The sequence below is a fragment of the Lissotriton vulgaris genome, chromosome 12 (assembly GCF_964263255.1).
Source record: "Lissotriton vulgaris chromosome 12, aLisVul1.2, whole genome shotgun sequence".
In the NCBI taxonomy this organism is placed as follows: domain Eukaryota; kingdom Metazoa; phylum Chordata; class Amphibia; order Caudata; family Salamandridae; genus Lissotriton; species Lissotriton vulgaris.
In genome coordinates this window covers 105,039,263-105,057,604 of record NC_141700.1, presented here as the reverse complement: position 1 = coordinate 105,057,604, position 18,342 = coordinate 105,039,263, and positions in this window count along the sequence as shown.

The following is an 18,342-nucleotide window of genomic DNA, read 5'->3' as shown; positions in this document are numbered from 1 at the left end:
TGCAAGATACGTTCCTCATGTTTTTCCTGGGTTTCCTCTTACACCACTGTATATTTTATTTAAAAAGCAAGTCACCTGACATGTTATTTTAGATCATGTGCAGTTCAGTATATGAACTGCCCTTGTATTGGTTCCATATAGCAAGTTGGGGCAGGGTAATCCACCCCTGACCTCAACTGTTGGTTTATGGTGTCCTTAAGGAGTGTCTGCAACTGTTTTATGAGCCTGTTTAACAAATTGAGTCTTGGGCTTGGTGGAAGATAATACTGACCAGCAAACCAGTATTGAAGTGGACTTTCGAGCTGCTGCAGATTCTTTCTTTGGGGTGCTTAGATAGATGTCTCTGGTGCAGTAAAGATTCAAGCTTAGTGATTTATTTCACATGCAGCTGCAAAGGGCACTTCATTCCGTAATAATGCTTCTAGGACTGACTGTGTAATGTTGGTAAGACTTCTACAGCATAGGTATAAGTGTGCCTCCCCACCCCAAACTTCCCGTTATGTATCACAGTGTCAAAGATTGAGTCATCCAAATGAAAACCTTACTCACGTTCAGAGATGATGTTTTGATCTAAGTGGGGCTGAAATCTGAAGACCCGTCCCTTTGGAAAAAAGGAATTGTCTCCTACCCTTCCAAGGACAGCTAGAAATGTCATGCTTTCCTGAGCAGGACACCCTAATCTAGACATAATCACAGATCACATTCATATCCACCCCTGACTATTGCATGAATCTTAAATGCATTGTGGGTAGCAGCTTGGTTCTAGCCGATATGTGACTGCGTTTTATGTTGTTTGTAAATACCTTATGCAAAAATGTTATCCTGAAAATATGTAATACTGACTTACACATTACCATGGTGTACATTATACTGGGAATTTCTGATTCTAATATGCAACCTTTGTTGACACTGTTCTCCCAAATGGAAGCTTCAATGTATTGAATGTCTAAAATGCACGGTCTACAACCTAATTTACACTTTTGCCTGTCTATCTTATTGATTCAGTAAAGAGGTAAGGCAATTAGATTTTTTTGCAGGACAAGTAGATTTCTATACACTTTTGTCCCTTGGACAAGTAGATTCTTTTTAAAGAATTCCACACCCCTGCATTTGTACTAAAGCCGCCTGATGGGTTGTTTTCAAAAGCCTGTTCTATTAACAACAACACCACCACCACCTCAATACCACCAACACCACCACCAATACCACCACTACCAATACCACCACCACTGCCAATAACACCAACAACACCACCACCATCATCACTACCACAAATACCACTACCACTCCACCACCAATACCACCACCACCACCACCAATACAACCACCACCAATACCACCACCACCATCAATACCACCACCAACACCACCATCAATACCACCACCAATACCCAGTGGGGTAGCTGGGGGGGCAGCGGGGGCGGTCAGCCTCAGGCGGCACTGTTTTGGGGCGGCGGCAGCTGCGCAGCACTGGTGGCTCGTGGTCTTTATTATTTGGGGACACTGACAGTGATGTACACCCACTACCCCCCACACGTGCGTCTTTGGCTGAGCAGCACTGCACGCGTGTATGAAGTGCAAGCGCACCTGCTTGCAAATGCTGCATGCGCCACCTAGCATAGTGGTGGTGCGACGCGCGGCGTACCGTGTATGTAGGTCCCAGAGCCGTCAATCTTGTAGTGCGTGAAAGCGCTACCAATGACGGCCCTGGGCATCATTTTTGCCCAGCTCCCGCGTTGTGCTGTTAAAATGCAGCAGTGAAGCGCGCCACCACCACGCGCTCTCTTGAGTGGAGTCTTATGAGTGCTGGGCGACTTGCTGCAGAACCCCTCCCCCAACCCCAACAAAGAACGGGTCGTGTTTGCAGGTGCCACTGTGGAGCCTACACAGGAGAGGTAACAGCTAAACGGGCGACATACACGTGAGAAACATTTGTGCCCAAAATTTGACCATGGGGGTAGTGGTAATATTTGGAGGCTGTCAGGCCAAGTTGATTGCTGGTGCCGGGGGAAGTAAGACATGAGGAGCAAGTAAATGAAATGTGAGAGCGTCGCGATGAGAACGAAAGAGAGAGATGAGTGACGAGAGTGTGGAAGTTAAAAGACAAGAACATTTTAGTTGAAATGGGTTAGGTACTGCATGCGGAGATGAGAAATAAGGTTTAAAATACTGTACATGATATTGGGATGGAATGATGGCGCGATAGAGACAAGCTACACGGTTGACTCCATTATTATAGCTTTGTGTGGCCTGGAATTGTCTGAATTGTTGCACTTTTAGAAGTGTGATGGTTAGGATTTTATATTGGTGCTGTCAATGGCAGTGCTGGCAGGGTATGGGTGGCCTTCCGAGAAGGGCCCGGCATTTAATTTTAACAAATAAAGCACTTCCTCCTCCCCAAGCCTTCTCTGCCCCAACACCACCCCAATGTGCCCCTTGACTCCTCTACACCACCATCATGTACCGCTTGTCCTCCCGAGCCTCATCTGACTGAAACCCCCTGCCACCTCACCTCCAGGCCCAGGACCTGCAACTGGGCCCCTCTTTCCTAAGCCTCCTAAGCTTGCCACCCCTGCACCTCTGCTTCCCTGCCAGTGCCCAACTTTAAAAGAAGGTTGTCAGATGCCAGAGAGCAGTTTTCAAATTTAATTTTGCACTCTGTGGCATCAGGCACCCTTCTATTACGAGGCGTGGTGTTGCCGGACACTCTGCCCAGTCCCAGAATTTGACTTTGCAAAGTCTCAAGGAAAGATATACCACAGACCCACCTGTATTTTTGCTACACCACATTTTCTGCCTATCACTGAAATACAGCAAATTCTGAGGTTTGGAACTACAAATTTTGCATTTATGCTGCAAAATTTGACATTCCAGGCAGCACAATTCTGGGGTGTCAGAAGAGGCAATGCATTGTAAACCCGTACACCACCACTCAAGTGTTGACTCACATCTCCGCTCCTATCCTACAGGTATACATGTAAATCTAAACATTAATAGCTCTGGGCCTTTAACAGACAAGGCCTGCAAATTCTGCTATCATTGGTGGTGAGCTTATGAGGGCTTTAGCCTACTGACATCAGTAGGCTCCCATCACCATGCCCGCGCGACTCCTGGAAAAAAATGTATAAAACCCACTGCTTTGTTCTGCATAGGGAGCTAGGCAGGAAATGCAAGTGTAGAATCGGTGGTTAATTAGTAAAAAATAAGTGCTGTAGCTCTCGTCAGGAGGCAGCTTGCACCAGCCCATTCCTCCTGCTAGCGCCGCCTAAAACAGAACCAACTACTAACCATGAAAGTGGGGAGAGGATGTGGCCTAATGGCAGAACTGCCCACTCCGTAGCTGGGGAACCAGCTTTGAGTCTTGGCATGTGCTCAACATCCTGTGAATCTGGGCAAGCCACTTAATATCCCCATAAATTAATGTGTCCTTGCCTGGAGCTCATAAAAGCACCCGTGACCGTGTTGATGATTAAGTGCCGTTGCTGAGCACCGGAAACCACCAGCTCAAATTAAACACTATGTAGAATATGTGCTAGCGCTTCACACCCTTTCCTATTCTTCCCACCTCCATCCAACTTGCTGAAGTCCCATTTGTGAACCTGGACCAGAAGAAAATGCAGCCTTACAAATATGCTGCTTTCTTAAAACTGACGATGAGTATGAAGACGTCTGGGAATGACCGTAGCAGGCTGCACCAGAAAATCCACAACTTGGTCTTTGTGTCATTTTAACAGTATTTTAATTCTTCACATGAATATGGTAAAAAATAAAAGTGCTTTGCTGAATCGTGCAGTATCCGACTACAGGAGATAGCCCATAAACCCTGCAGAGACTAGGTCAAACATCTGTAACATGCAACAATGTCTATAAGGGTGTTCATTAAAGGTCAATTTCAGATAGCACAATTAATTGCTGGGAGTGGCAGAAGAAAACAGGGAGACAACATTTTTGGCAACATAGAATGTACTTTAGTAAATGCATATATTTGTCATATTAAACTTCATATATTCAAACATATGAAAGGGTGGCACTGCGTTACATTGACTGGCATGAAACCTGTGGTATACTGTGCACAAGTGCTCATAGCATTTTTTTACGGCGCAAGTGACACGTGAGGAAGTATGTACAGCGACAAGTGAGGGTAAGATGTACATAGTTGGAATACCCACACAATAAATGATAATATATACAAGTGGAGTAAAGGTGTTTTAGCGCTTTCTAGCCTTTTTCCTCAGGATGTACGCTATCTAGCGCATCATGTGACTATGCTATCCCTACTTTTTAGTCCGTGCACGCAGGCGAAGCCACCAGAGCCTGACTAATGCTGGCTTCCGATGCGCCATATTTGTTACTCCAGCTGACTTCATTACCAAGTAAGTCGCCACGTTCCCGTCCCGTCTCCATCGGGGCCTCCATCATGGTTTATTCTATGTTGCCAAACATTTCTTGTCTTCCTGTTTTCTTGTTCCGCTCCCAGCAATTAATTGCCGAATCGTGCGGCATAGCCACAATATATTTTAGTAAAAAACAGACAGTAGGTATAACTTTTATCCGGAGCTTAATAAAAGAGCATTCATGGTATGGAATTAACTCTCTGCATTTAAAGTGCAATTCCTGTCCGGCATTGGATCAGTTTGCAGATTTGTATTAGCACTTACACCCCCTGACAAGGCATTGAGGGGCTTTATGGAATAGATGCTGCACTCTTATTTGTCTCTTAGGGCAAGATGTAGGTAACTTCCATTTAGTGAGTCCTTAAAAGCGATTTTTACCGAATCGCTATTAAGGACTCGCTAAATGGAATGTAGGTAGGAATCGCTAAATAATTAGCGATTCCTTAACATTCCTTAATAACGAATCGGTAATTGAGATTTGTTGTTAAGGAATACCTAGCCATTCGTTCCTATGGGCTAAGAGGCCCATAGGAATGAATGGGAAGCGATTCACTATTAGCGATTTGGTATTACAGAATCGCCAATAGCTGGAGCTATTTCAAGGGTGCCGTTGTACCCCTGAAATGTGCATGGATGTGTGCCACATGGCACATTTGAAAAATCAAAAAAGTGCTTTTTTAAAGGAAATCGCTTCTTACCACCAACTAGAAGTTGGTGGTAATTAGCGATTCTTAAGGCTGAAGTGCTCTATTTTTAGTGCTACGTACATTGCATTTAAGGAAGCGGTATTTCCAATTCCTTAAATGCAAGAGCAAAATAAGGAATCGCTATTTTGTGATTCCTTAGTTTGCAAGTAGGTTTCAACTCACCTACATTGCACATGGCTAAATACCGGTCGGTAACGCAGAAATTTACCGGATGTCGGCATTACCAACGGGTATTTAGCCACCTACATCTGGCCCTTAGTGTTTTATAGGGTAACAAATAACTCCGCAGTATGACAAAAAGTAGACCATTTTCTAGGCAATAAAAACAATTGTGTTAGGGTTTCATTAAAGTCTCCCTTCAGTCTGGGCCAGTTTACACAAGCCATCCTAACAGTACTTTGTGTACACAATGATATTATGCGGCCACTCATTTACAGCTCACTGATCCCTCCAACTGGAACATGACCTGAACAGCTGGAAACACATGCCTCTCTTGCCTGAAATAGCCCATGTGCCTGCTTAAAGACAATGCTAGCACATATGGTCCTCTCGATGAGGACTCCCTCCGCTTGCACCCGGTATGGAGTTTAAGCTCCCACACCAGATGCGGCATGGTATAGCGAAAAAGTGCTTTTGTAAAGAATTCCATAATCAAGTTGTGAGCAGGAGAAGTAATCAAGACAGGGCATGTACATAAATGTGTAAGATGGAAGCATGGTGCTTAAACCACCCCTCTAGAGCAGTGGTATCATCCAACTGAGATTGCGCTTCTCAGTGGGCTGGGCACCAGGTGGCCTCCTCGAACATACCTAATGTCAAGATGACATCCCCACCCTTGTCTTGAGCATGCAAACAAAGGACAAATTCACAGTCCACACGCCCACGCCTCCCTCCTACAAAAATAATGAATATCACATAACACCCCGAAAGGAGTGCAAGAAAAACATTCAGAGGTCACGATAACCTCATAACATGTACCCAGCATACTTCTTCCCTGGCAGTGGTTGGCTAGAAGCACTTCCAAATGAAAGCGCACTATTACCCCTCCTGGTTTGAGCCCAGCGAATAAGAACAGGGACATCTTAAGGATTTTTGGGGCGCGGCCAAGCGTGTTTTGGGGACCCTGTTCAGAACAGCTTTGAATTTATGACCCAATTTCAGCTATTTCATGCCCTTTTTGCACAGGCATACTTGTCTATATTCTAAAGGTCTTACATGATATATTCAGGAATAGGGAGGTTAGTGTTGGGCACGAAGCACCTCCGCCCGACTTTTGCTTTTACTTGCAGTGAAGAGTGGCGTCGCAACTTAAACCCAGCCAATTCCACCCCGCTGCTCGCTGTCCTTTTTCCCCGCTACCTGCCATGTGCGGCAATCTGAGGGATAGCCCCGGGTGCCAGAAGCTCTAGCTACGTCACTGCCAACACCACCACCACCAATACCACCACAAGTACCACAACCACCAATACCAACACTGCCAATACCAAAGCCAATACCACCACCACCACCAATAACACAAATAACACCACCAACACTCCACCATTAACACCAACACCACTACCACCACAACCACCATCAATACCTCCACCACCACCAATACCACAACCAATACCCCCACCACCAATACTACCACCACCAATACCACCATCAATACCAATACCACCACCAATACCACCACCACCACCAATACCACCACCACCAATACTAATAGCACCAATACCACCACCAATATCACCACCACCATTAATACCACCACCACCACCAATACCACCACCACCAATACCAGTACTGTGGTTAATAAAAAAACTAATTATTTACGCTGTTCGGAATTTCTATAATTACCCAAGAAAATGGTAATGCATAGAATGAGGAGCAGAGTCCGTGGTCTTCGAGTTGAAAGGGTTTTATTCCAGAACTCGAGTTAAGGGAGAGCTCCTTCACCAAGCGGGTTCAGGAGTAGTCTGCTTTACTTGGGACATAACAGCATTTATATACAATATGAGTACAATCAAAAAGAAGGAGTTCCCCCGGACTTGATTCAATCTTTCATGATGTAATCATACGGAAGACATAGCATGCTTGTTCTCGTTTAAAGAATAACTTGAATTGCATTTACACATAGACAAACATATTGCATCGGGGTGATTGTGGTGGCATGTTACAGAGTTGCTAGTGTCTGAGGACAGAGAATCGAGGCATTGTTACAGGGTCATTTCTGTCGGAAAGGTAAAGAGGACGAGGCATTGTGCGTTCTTTACTTCTTACACAAGGGCGGTGATGTCTCACAATGGTATGTGTGTGCAGCTGGGAAGAAGGAGAATGGGCTGTAGTAAACTATTCTTCTTCGTGGCTGTCTCGTGTGCTTGATTAGGTTTTCCCTTGGTTGTTAACCCAACCCATGGCTGTCCTCGAAAACTGGGAGATCATTGACGAGCGAGAGCTGCTCGTTCGGTGACAGAGTTAGGGAGGGGGGGTTTTCGAGTCAACCATCTGACTGACTCCGTTCTGGTCTACAGGAAAATATCGAACGGGACGGAAACCCGTAGGATACATGGTAGCTGGTCCTTATTCTTTGCATGTGCCAGTATTATGAGGAAAAGAGCAGGCAAGAGGGGGGTATAACAGGATTTGCGCTTGAAGTAGGAGAATCGGCTTGCCTGGTCGATGTTAGGGTGGATAGGGTGCATGATGGGATACCAGTCGGAAAAGGGAGTTTTTTAGTCAAATTCCACATTCCCTCCTTGTCCCATAGAAACCCTATTACAGAAATTCTTAATCAATTTCTATATTCATCAGGTTGTATACTTGTTCTTGTAACATGATCATTTCATTTTTCTTTCCTCTGTTTCGTGGACGAGGAGTACAGGAAGTGGCACACAGTCCACAAAGGGCGGGGCCACACTGGACACAGAGGCAACATGTGAAGATAGTGGCAAAAACGAGTCCCAGGACTGTTAGTGCCTTCCACCCCCAGGTGGACAGGAGATCCCACAACCAGCCGGTCAGGGACCATGTGCCGGTGTCCATATACAATTTGTCGGATAGTACATGGAGGCGGGAGATAGCTGAATAAACTGATGGGGCGTTGCCTGGAATAAATACACAACAACTGGACCCTATTACCTTACACACACCACCACGGTCGGCTAACAGGACATCTAAAACTATACGGTGCTGCAGTGTCATGAGCCTGTCTGCAGCTACCTCAGCTGTAATGTTATTTAAGGCGCCAGTTGTTTCATCTATGGCGGCCTGGACTACACGGGTTAGTTGCCGGATGTGGCGACTATTTGCCATAGGTCCCCAGAAAGGGAGGAAACCTTTAAAGAAGTCTCTAGCTTCTTGTTCTGCAGTATCTTCTGCATCTATGACCCCCCTTCGTTGTCTTCTAACTTGGGTCAGAGGGTCAATCAGGTGGTAATTAGCAGGGGCTGTGTAAGTCGGTGGTAAAAGGAATGCGATGTAGCACTTTCCAGACCTGCCTTGAGGCCACCAGGTGCGCGCATGGGGTCCACAAATGAAATAGGTGTTTGGGGCGGTTACTATGGTCGGAAAATCGGGAGCGGGTAGTGTGTATGTCCTATCACACTCGCTGTTCCCCATTACTTCCCCTTTTCCTTTCCCCCTTATGCAAAACCGGCCGTTTTGCGGTACTACCCAACCTCCTTGATCTGTCCGTCTTTGATCGACGGAAAACATTTCCCTGAAGGAAGCAATGTCATGGAACTGAGAGTAACTGATATTTTCGTGATCTTCAGCCCTCCCCCAGGTCACAGTGAGATCCACCATTTTGGAAACAGCCTTTACTATTTTAGTCTTTACTTCGTTCCAATTACTCTCGTTTTTCAATTTGGTCGGGGGAATGTTTCTGACTGAGGCAGAGAATATCATGGCTAAGGCATAGGCGGACCCTGAATAACCAAACGGGAGGGAGAAAAAGGGCATTCCCTTATGTACAGAATGTGGCATCAAGCCACAAACCCAACAGTTTGTCTTGTTGACTATGAGTTGGTGTTTATGGAGGGTGGAAATGAATGTATTATTTATAAATTCCTTTCTTCTGTCCTCGAGGTGTGGGGGAAGATCAACATGGGAATGCATAGTGGTATTCTTTACAAATGTGGAAGAATGCGGAGGGAAAACTGTACATAAGATCCATCCCATACAAGCTGCTACACAGCAAACAAGTAACATCGTAAATAGAAAAATCGAGAACCTGCTATGCAGTAATTTTACATAATTAGTCTTTTTCAATTGGCGCACCGCGTCATTTCTCCTCATAATGTTTATGGATTTAATATCAAAATGTCTCTGGATACGAGATCAAAAACGTCTCTCAGCAGCCGCTTCACCAAGAGCTTGTTCCTGGGCTTAATTAGCCACCGGTGCGTTACGATCAGGTGTAATGCCTTTAGTCTGTTTTTGGTGAGATCGCAGCCGCGATCGGTATTCCTGTTGAGGAGTGAGTTCTGGAAGTGGTGAAATTATATCCAGGGCGTTTATAGCCGTTGAACAGGGCACAGTGTCTGTAGGTGTAGGTCCAAAGAATTTCCGACAGTGGCTAGCGTGGAGCCATCCTTTGCGTCCTTCTACTTTGACGGCCGTCCTTGTGGTCAGGAGGACTAGTTTGGGAGCTGTCCACCTCTTCTCCAGGGGGCTGGTACGATCGAAGTTCCGCACTAGGATCCAGTCGCCGGGCCTGATGGTATGCTCTCCAGGCGTGGTGTGGTTTGGAAATGCTGCTGTAACCTGTGAACGACAAGATTGAAGTGCAGAAATCAAGGAAGCTAGGTAATCTGTCAACATATTAGAATCAATGTCAGTCAGTTTTCTAGGAGAAGGGACACCCCAGATGTTAGGAGGTCTCCCGAATGTTATTTCGAAAGGGGACAGTCCCGTCCGGGAATGTGCCACCATCCGCATGTAAAAGAGAGCGACCGGGAGGGCAGTGACCCAGTCTATCCCTTTTTCTGCACATACTATGGCTAGTTTTGTTTTCAAGGTCTGGTTGTGCCGCTCGACCAGGCCGGCTGCTTGAGGGTGTCGGACACAATGAAATTTCCAGGAATATCCCAATAAAAGAGAAACAGCCTCCATTAATTTGGAGGAAAAGGCTGTCCATTGTCTGAATAGACGACCCTTGGTAACCCATACCTGGGGAAGAATTCTCTCACTAATTGCTTAGCGGTTGTCTGGGCACCATAGTCTGGGACGGGGTATGCTTCAGTCCATCGTGTCAGTGTACACACTACCACTAGCACATATTTGTACCCTCTGCATCTGTCCATCTGGATATAATCCATTTGGAGGACTTCGAAAGGATGATCAGGAGGCTGGAATCCACCCTGTTCTACTGGTACTCCTTTACCAGGATTAAATTGGCAACATATCATGCAAGTTTTTACTTTTTGTTTGGCTGCAGCTCTTAGATGTTTGTTAAACCAGATATTCCGTAAACTATCCAGCATACCTTTCTCGCCTAGGTGAGCGGGACTATGGACCGTGTCAATTATGACTTGTACCATGGAATCAGGGAGAAACCATACTGTTCAGTCTTTGGTCATCCAACCCTGATCAGTCTGGACCCCTCCTTGTTCAGTCCATTTCTTTATTTCATCTGTGGTGGCATGTGTCTGTATGTCTAGCACATCTTTCAAGGGGTCCCTCACTATCATAGTGACAGTCTGTGTGGGTAACTGAGAGTCTGATGTATTCACTGGATTCTGGGCTGTCTGTTTAGCAGTCCGGTCCGCTAAGTCATTTCCTTTTGATATGGTGTCTGTAGCTTTGGTATGTGCTTTGCACTTCAGAATAGCTATGGCTGTAGGTAGGTGTATGGCATCTAGTAGGGCTTGAATCAGGGGACCTTCTTGTATTTTGGCCCCATGTGAGGTAAGGAAACCTCTTTCTCGCCATAACACTCCAAAATTATGGACTACACCAAATGCATATTGGAATCGGTGTAGATGTTAACTTTCAATTGCTTTGCCCATATGCAGGCCTGTGTCAGAGCGATGAGTTCTGCTGCTTGGGCTGACAGGATGTCTATTCTTTGGGTCTCTATAACTTTACAGTCCGTTGTTACTGCATAGGCTGCCACTAACTCTCCAGCACTTGTCCTCATGCACGAACCATCCACATAAAGTGTTACATCAGGATCTGGGAGTTCAACATCTGTTAGGTCTTGTCTTGGTTTTGTCACTACATCGATCATCTCCACACAGTCATGTTGCGTCGTGTCATCTGAGCTTGAGGGCAAAAGGGTAGCGGGATTCAATACGTTGCATCGTCTGATCTCTATGTGTGGCTGAAAGAGCGTTAGTTCGTATCCTGTCAGTCTTGCTACAGTCAGGTGTTGTGTCTGTGTTCTGTTCAGAAGGACTTCCACAGCATGTGGCACTTGTACTATCAGGGGATGTCCTAACACTATTAAATCACTTTGTCTTATGGCCAGGGCTGTAGCCGCAACGGATTTCAGGCATGCAGGCAAAGCTTGTGCTACGGGGTCCAATGTGCCAGAAAAATAATCACAGGGTCTATTTCTTCCTTCTTGGTCTTGAGTGAGGACGGATAGTGCTGTTCCGTCACGTTCTGTCACAAACAGGGTAAAATGCTTGCTGTAGTTCGGGGTGGCCAAAACTGGTGCTTGACACAGAGCTAGTTTCAGAGCTTCAAATGCTTGGGAGTGTTCTGATGTCCAAGGGAGAGTTGTATGAGTGGCTGCTTCCACTGTGGTTAACTGTATGAGTGGCTTGACTATGTGGGCATACTGAGGGATCCATTATCTGCAATATGAAGTGAGACCAATGAATGCACGAACTTCTTTCTGTGACTTTGGCTGTGAAATTGTCGAAATCAGTTGGATTCGTTCTTGTGTCAGTTACATACCCTCTTTGAACAGCAAATGTCCTAAGTAAGCCACTTGCTGTGCGCAGAATTGCAATTTTGAGGGAGACACCTTGTGACCTTTGTCTGTCAGGAAATGTAGGACTGTGAGAGATGCCTTTTCACATTCTGGTTCTGTCCTTGTTGTGATGAGGATGTCATCTACATACTGTATCAATGCTGTGTTGGTAGGCATATTGATACTGTCAAGTTGTCTTTTTAGTGCTTGGCTGTAGATGCTTGGACTCTCTGTATAGCCTTGGTGAGCTCTAGTGAACCTGAAACTTCGTCCCTTTAAACTGAATCCAAAAAGATGTCTGTCGGGGTGTATAGGAATGCTGAAAAACGCATTCTTCAAGTCGATGACTGTGAAAAATGCAGCTTCGGGATCTATGGCAGTCAATAGGGAAGAAATATCTGGGACCACTGGATATTGTGGGATCACAAATTTGTTCAGTTCTCGAAGATCAACCACCAGTCGGTAGACAGGGGGTGCCTGAGGGTCAGTCCTTTTGAGGACTGGAAGAACTGGAGAATTACAAACATTTGAATCCGTCTCTATCACCACTCCATGTTCTATGAGTTTTTGGATTATTTTTAGTAAGGCTTGTTCAGCCTCGGGTGGAATATTATATTGTCGTATACGGGGTAGGACTACACCCTCCTTGAGTGTGACTTGATGTGGGGTGATGTCCATGTATCCGACATCAGTCGAGCCTTTTGCCCACAAATGTTGTGGGATGTCATTTAGTCTGGGGTCGAATTCTTTGACTGTGAAATGTCCTTTGAAATCTCGTAAGAACAATTTTACTCCTTCAGGTGAACAGCATATTACTGCTCCTAGTTCTTTGAGTGTCTTGATTCCTAGTAAATTCTCTGGGCACGTTTCTGTAAGGACCAGATCAGTAGTACGTGTCAGAGGGCCTACTCCTAAAGAGACTTGTTCTGATACTTTGTTTATGATCGGTTTTCCTGAAAAGCCCAGAGATATATTATGTGAGCCAGAGAGAGGAACCTCTGGGACTTCCTTATGACTTATGGTAGTCCTACTCGCCCCCGTGTCTATGAGGAATTTTCTGTCTTGTCCCAGTAAGTGAGCTTGTACATATGGACCTTTCTGATCCACTGGAACTGGGATAACGGGCAAGTCACTTTGTCTCTCAAGGCTGTCTCATGCATATGGTTCAAACTCGGGGTAATCTGACTGTGCGTACTGGTACATCTGTGTGGCAGCAGCAGGCATCTGAACCTGTGGCGGCGTAATGGTTTGAGGCTGCTGAGTGTTACCTGGTCTAGGAGTGTGAGGGCGTTCTTTCGTCTTTCCTGTCGCTATGCTGTGTTTCAGAACTGGACATTCCCTCACAAAATGGCCCTGTTGATTGCAGTAGTTGCAAGTACCTTTATTGGCCCCCACATTACCTTTGGGGCCTGTATTTACTGGTGCCGTCTGTGCAACCAGTACCTTCATTTTTGTGTCTTTTACTCTTTTCTTTTCCTGTTCCTGTTCTTCCCTGATTCTGTTGTGGTGGTACTATAACATCTGCAACATTTGTGAAGGACTATTTGCTTGCCAGGTACTCTCAATTTTCAACACTCTATTTCTGATGGGGGGTTAAGGCGTTGTCCACCAATTTGGACACAAAAAGATGAGGATATGCCTCGCTACTATGTGCGAGTCCACTATTTATAGAGAAACATTTCTCTAATCTGGTGTAGTAATCACCCGTATCCTCGTCTGGCTTTTGTTTACAGGCAGAAATGGCATCCCAATCTTCCTTTTTCGTTGGCAATAACAGAGGCAAGACCTGTATGAGGAGACTGGGCAGCTCTTTTACGCATTCACCTAGACCTTCACCTGGTTTTCTGTCTGTCTCTTCCTTTTCTAGGGAAGTCCACGTAATCTTTTTACCACCCACCTCCCAGTCCTTTTCCTTCAATTTGTCAAATATGCCTGTTGGTAGAATTACTTTAAGGAGTATTATTATATCTGGATATGTAAAACTACCCATTTGGAGGACATCTTTCAACTCCCTATGAAATCCTCCGGGATCTTTTTCGTGGGAGGGCACCATCTTTTTCATTTCCAATATCTCTAACTTGGTTAGGGGAGTATACCCATGTATTCGTTGCAGTGTACCATCTGGCTGAGGTATGGGGTGGACTTCTCGTAAAGGATATTGGCCTATACTGTAAGGTTCATGATCTGATGAGGCTAAGGTTAGTTGGAGGAAACGGAGGCGCAGGTCCAGAATGGTGTTGATTAATTCCGGTCCCCGAGACCTCCATCTATCCGCCATTACTTCTTGTAACAATTTGTATAGCGTGTCTGGTCGGTGGGAGTTATTCTCGTATAAGGTAGCCAGGTGTTGGATCATATAAATACCTGCTAGTCGTTGTTCTGCTCGGGGGAGAGCCAAAAACATTTGCGCTACTATATCTGGGCCATATACCCGGTGCTGTGATATCCAATGGGTGGCAGACCGGGTCAATTCTTTTTCTTGTTGGGTAAGGGGAGGCTCATTGTCCATCTATTCATCTAGGGCTCTTTCCGTGGACTGAAAAAGATCTTCCGAAGAAGGATCTAATCTTTTAATTTTCTGCGACATTCGCAGGGTTCGCCACTTGGGGCCAGGACAATGTCACGTTACACCCAGGAAATTTATTTTATCTAGGGTCGGACCCTCATCTTCCTCTGAGTCGTCCTCCTGTGTGACTTTCTCAGAGTGAATAGTGACAATTTTCTTAACCAATCTTTTAGTTATTTTGTCGATCTGATGTCCCAGATCGTGTGTTCCTCTGTGTATCTGATCACTAAGGTCTATTAACTCAGAGTCTACGCTTCCATTACCCGGGTCTAGTTCCCGGATCAGACAATTTATGATGAACCTTAGGAGAAGTCCTCTGATGGGAACTTTTCTGTTTTTCATGACCTGGACCAGAGTATCCGGACCTTCACCTGTCCGTATGAATTCGTAAACTCTATCCAAATGCTTCGTTATATCAGGGACCTTTTGGAGTTGACCCAGGACTTGTCTTAATCTCTCTGATATTGTGGTCATTGGGCCACTACTGGGTTCGGGGTCGTAAGGACACTCAAGAGGCGGGACATCGTCTTTATCCTCAGCCCCGTTCCCGGACACTCCTAAATCAGAGGTAGAACCACCGGCTACTAGTTCAGGAGCACGTGTAGACGGGCGTGTTCTAGGCATGTTTACATAAGCGGGGGGTGGTTCGGACAGATAGGCAGGAAGGAAATTGTCGGGAGCAGTGGGACTTACTTTCACTGGGGACTTGGGGTGTTCTTCTACAATTTCTTCCGACAAAACGGGATAAATGCCAGTAACAAGGGCGTTTCTCTCTCTCTCTACCTGTTCAGCTAGGACTTTCTCGCCTTCTTCCTGTAATTGCTTTTCTTTAGCCTGCTCCGACATTCTCTTACTTTTCTCGACTTTCCCTAGTTCTTTCTGGGCCCTCCTATGCGCTTCCTTACGCCATAACTCAATGGCTTCTGTCTGTGAGGGCCTCGCCTTTCTTTTCCATAACTCTTCCTCTACTCTCATAATGCATTCTATATCCCATGTACCTGTGGCAGGCCACCTATACGCCATTTCTAATTTCTCTGTATAGTCTACCCAAAGGTCTAAAAATAATATGGCACTCAATCCATGTTTGTTATACATGAAATATCCAGGCGTATCTCTAGGCGGGACTTTAACTGGTTTCTCTAACAGATTCTTTTTGGTGCCTATTGTACGTAATTTGGAAAACAGAGGCATTCTTTAAACTCAACAAATTACGGTTTTAAAAGATTTGGAATATACAAAAACAAAACAAACACTTTATACACTAGAGTATAGTGTAACCTTACTGGCTCTCACGAATGAGACTCGCCTTTACCGTTTTCCAAAAATGGAACCCGTCTTTATACTATCCCAGTGGTACTCACCAAGAAGCAAAACTTGAAGACCTGGTCATCGGACTCTTGACGCTTGCGCAGGAATTCGGGGCTCCAAAGACCTCGGACTCGGCGCTCTCACTGGTCGGGCTCTGGGTTGGGACGCTCCGCTATCTTCTTCACCGCCTCGTGTGGATGATCAGTTGCAGTCTGCCTCCTCCTCGTCTCGAGGGAGTTAGCGGGAACACCCCGCTGTCGTGCACTTGAAGTCCGTCGAAAGTATGGAAGGGACAAGGACCCGACTTACATCGCCGGCGCGTAGGGAAGAGGGAGCGTCCCTGTTCAGGCGCCAATTAATGTGGTAAATAAAAAAACGAATTATTTACGCTGTTCGGAATTTCTATAATTACCCAAGAAAATGGTAATGCATAGAATGAGGAGCAGAGTCCGTGGTCTTCGAGTTGAAAGGGTTTTATTCCAGAACTCGAGTTAAGGGAGAGCTCCTTCACCAAGCGGGTTCAGGAGTAGTCTGCTTTACTTGGGACATAACAGCATTTATATACAATATGAGTACAATCAAAAAGAAGGAGTTCCCCCGGACTTGATTCAATCATTCATGATGTAATCATACGGAAGACATAGCATGCTTGTTCTCGTTTAAAGAATAACTTGAATTGCATTTACACATAGACAAACATATTGCATCGGGGTGATTGTGGTGACATGTTACAGAGTTGCTGGTGTCTGAGGACAGAGAATCTAGGCATTGTTACAGGGTCATTTCTGTCGGAAAGGTAAAGAGGACGAGGCATTGTGCGTTCTTTACTTCTTACACAAGGGCGGTGATGTCTCACAATGGTATGTGTGTGCAGCTGGTAAGAAGGAGAATGGGCTGTAGTAAACTATTCTTCTTCGTGGCTGTCTCGTGTGCTTGATTAGGTTTTCCCTTGGTTGTTAACCCAACCCATGGCTGTCCTCGAAAACTGGGAGATCATTGACGAGCGAGAGCTGCTCGTTCGGTGACAGAGTTAGGGAGGGGGGGTTTTCGAGTCAACCATCTGACTGACTCCGTTCTGGTCTACAGGAAAATATCGAACGGGACGGAAACCCGTAGGATACATGGTAGCTGGTCATTATTCTTTGCATGTGCCAGTATTATGAGGAAAAGAGCAGGCAAGAGGGGGGTATAACAGGATTTACACTTGAAGTAGGAGAATCGGCTTGCCTGGTCGATGTTAGGGTGGATAGGGTGCATGATGGGACACCAGGCGGAAAAGGGAGTTTTTTAGTCAAATTCCACATTCCCTCCGTGTCCATAGAAACCCTATTACAGAAATTCTTAATCAATTTCTATATTCATCAGGTTGTATACTTGTTCTTGTAACATGATCATTTCATTTTTCTTTCCTCTGTTTCGTGGACGAGGAGTACAGGAAGTGGCACACAGTCCACAAAGGGCGGGGCCACACTGGACACAGAGGCAACATGTGAAGATAGTGGCAAAAACGAGTCCCAGTACTGTTAGTGCCTTCCACCCCCAGGTGGACAGGAGATCCCACAACCAGCCGGTCAGGGACCATGTGCCGGTGTCCATATACAATTTGTCGGATAGTACATGGAGGCGGGAGATAGCTGAATAAACTGATGGGGCGTTGCCTGGAATAAATACACAACAACTGGACCCTATTACCTTACACACACCACCACGGTCGGCTAACAGGACATCTAAAACTATACGGTGCTGCAGTGTCATGAGCCTGTCTGCAGCTACCTCAGCTGTAATGTTATTTAAGGCGCCAGTTGTTTCATCTATGGCGGCCTGGACTACCACTAATACCACCACAACCATCAATACCACCACCAATACCACCCCCACCACCACTAATAACCCCCACCAATACCTCCACCACCAATACCACCACCACCAATACCACCACCATCAATACTACGACCACTACCAATATCACCACCAATACTAGCACAGCCAATACTACCACCAATATCACCACCACCAGTATCACCACCACTAATACCACCGCCCAAATACAACCACCAATACCACCACCACTAATGCCAATACCGCCACCACCGCCAATACCACCACCACCAATACAACCACCACCAGGCCAGTGCAAATGAAAATCTGAGAGGATGGATGGATGGATCAGTGGGTGAAAGGATAGCAGAGTAAATGCAAATTTGAAAGAATGGATGGGTGGGTGAATTATAGAATGGCAGAGTAAATGGAAATCTGAGAGGATGGATGGGTTGGTGAAAGGATGGAAGAGTACATGGAAATGTGAGATGATAGATGGATGAATGAGCAAAAGATCAACTGATGGATGAAAGGCTTTAATGCTGGACAGGTATGTGAATGGATGGAATGGTGAACAACTGAATGACGAATGAAACAATTATCGGATGACTGAATGTAAAGGTGAAATGTCAGACATCAGTGTAT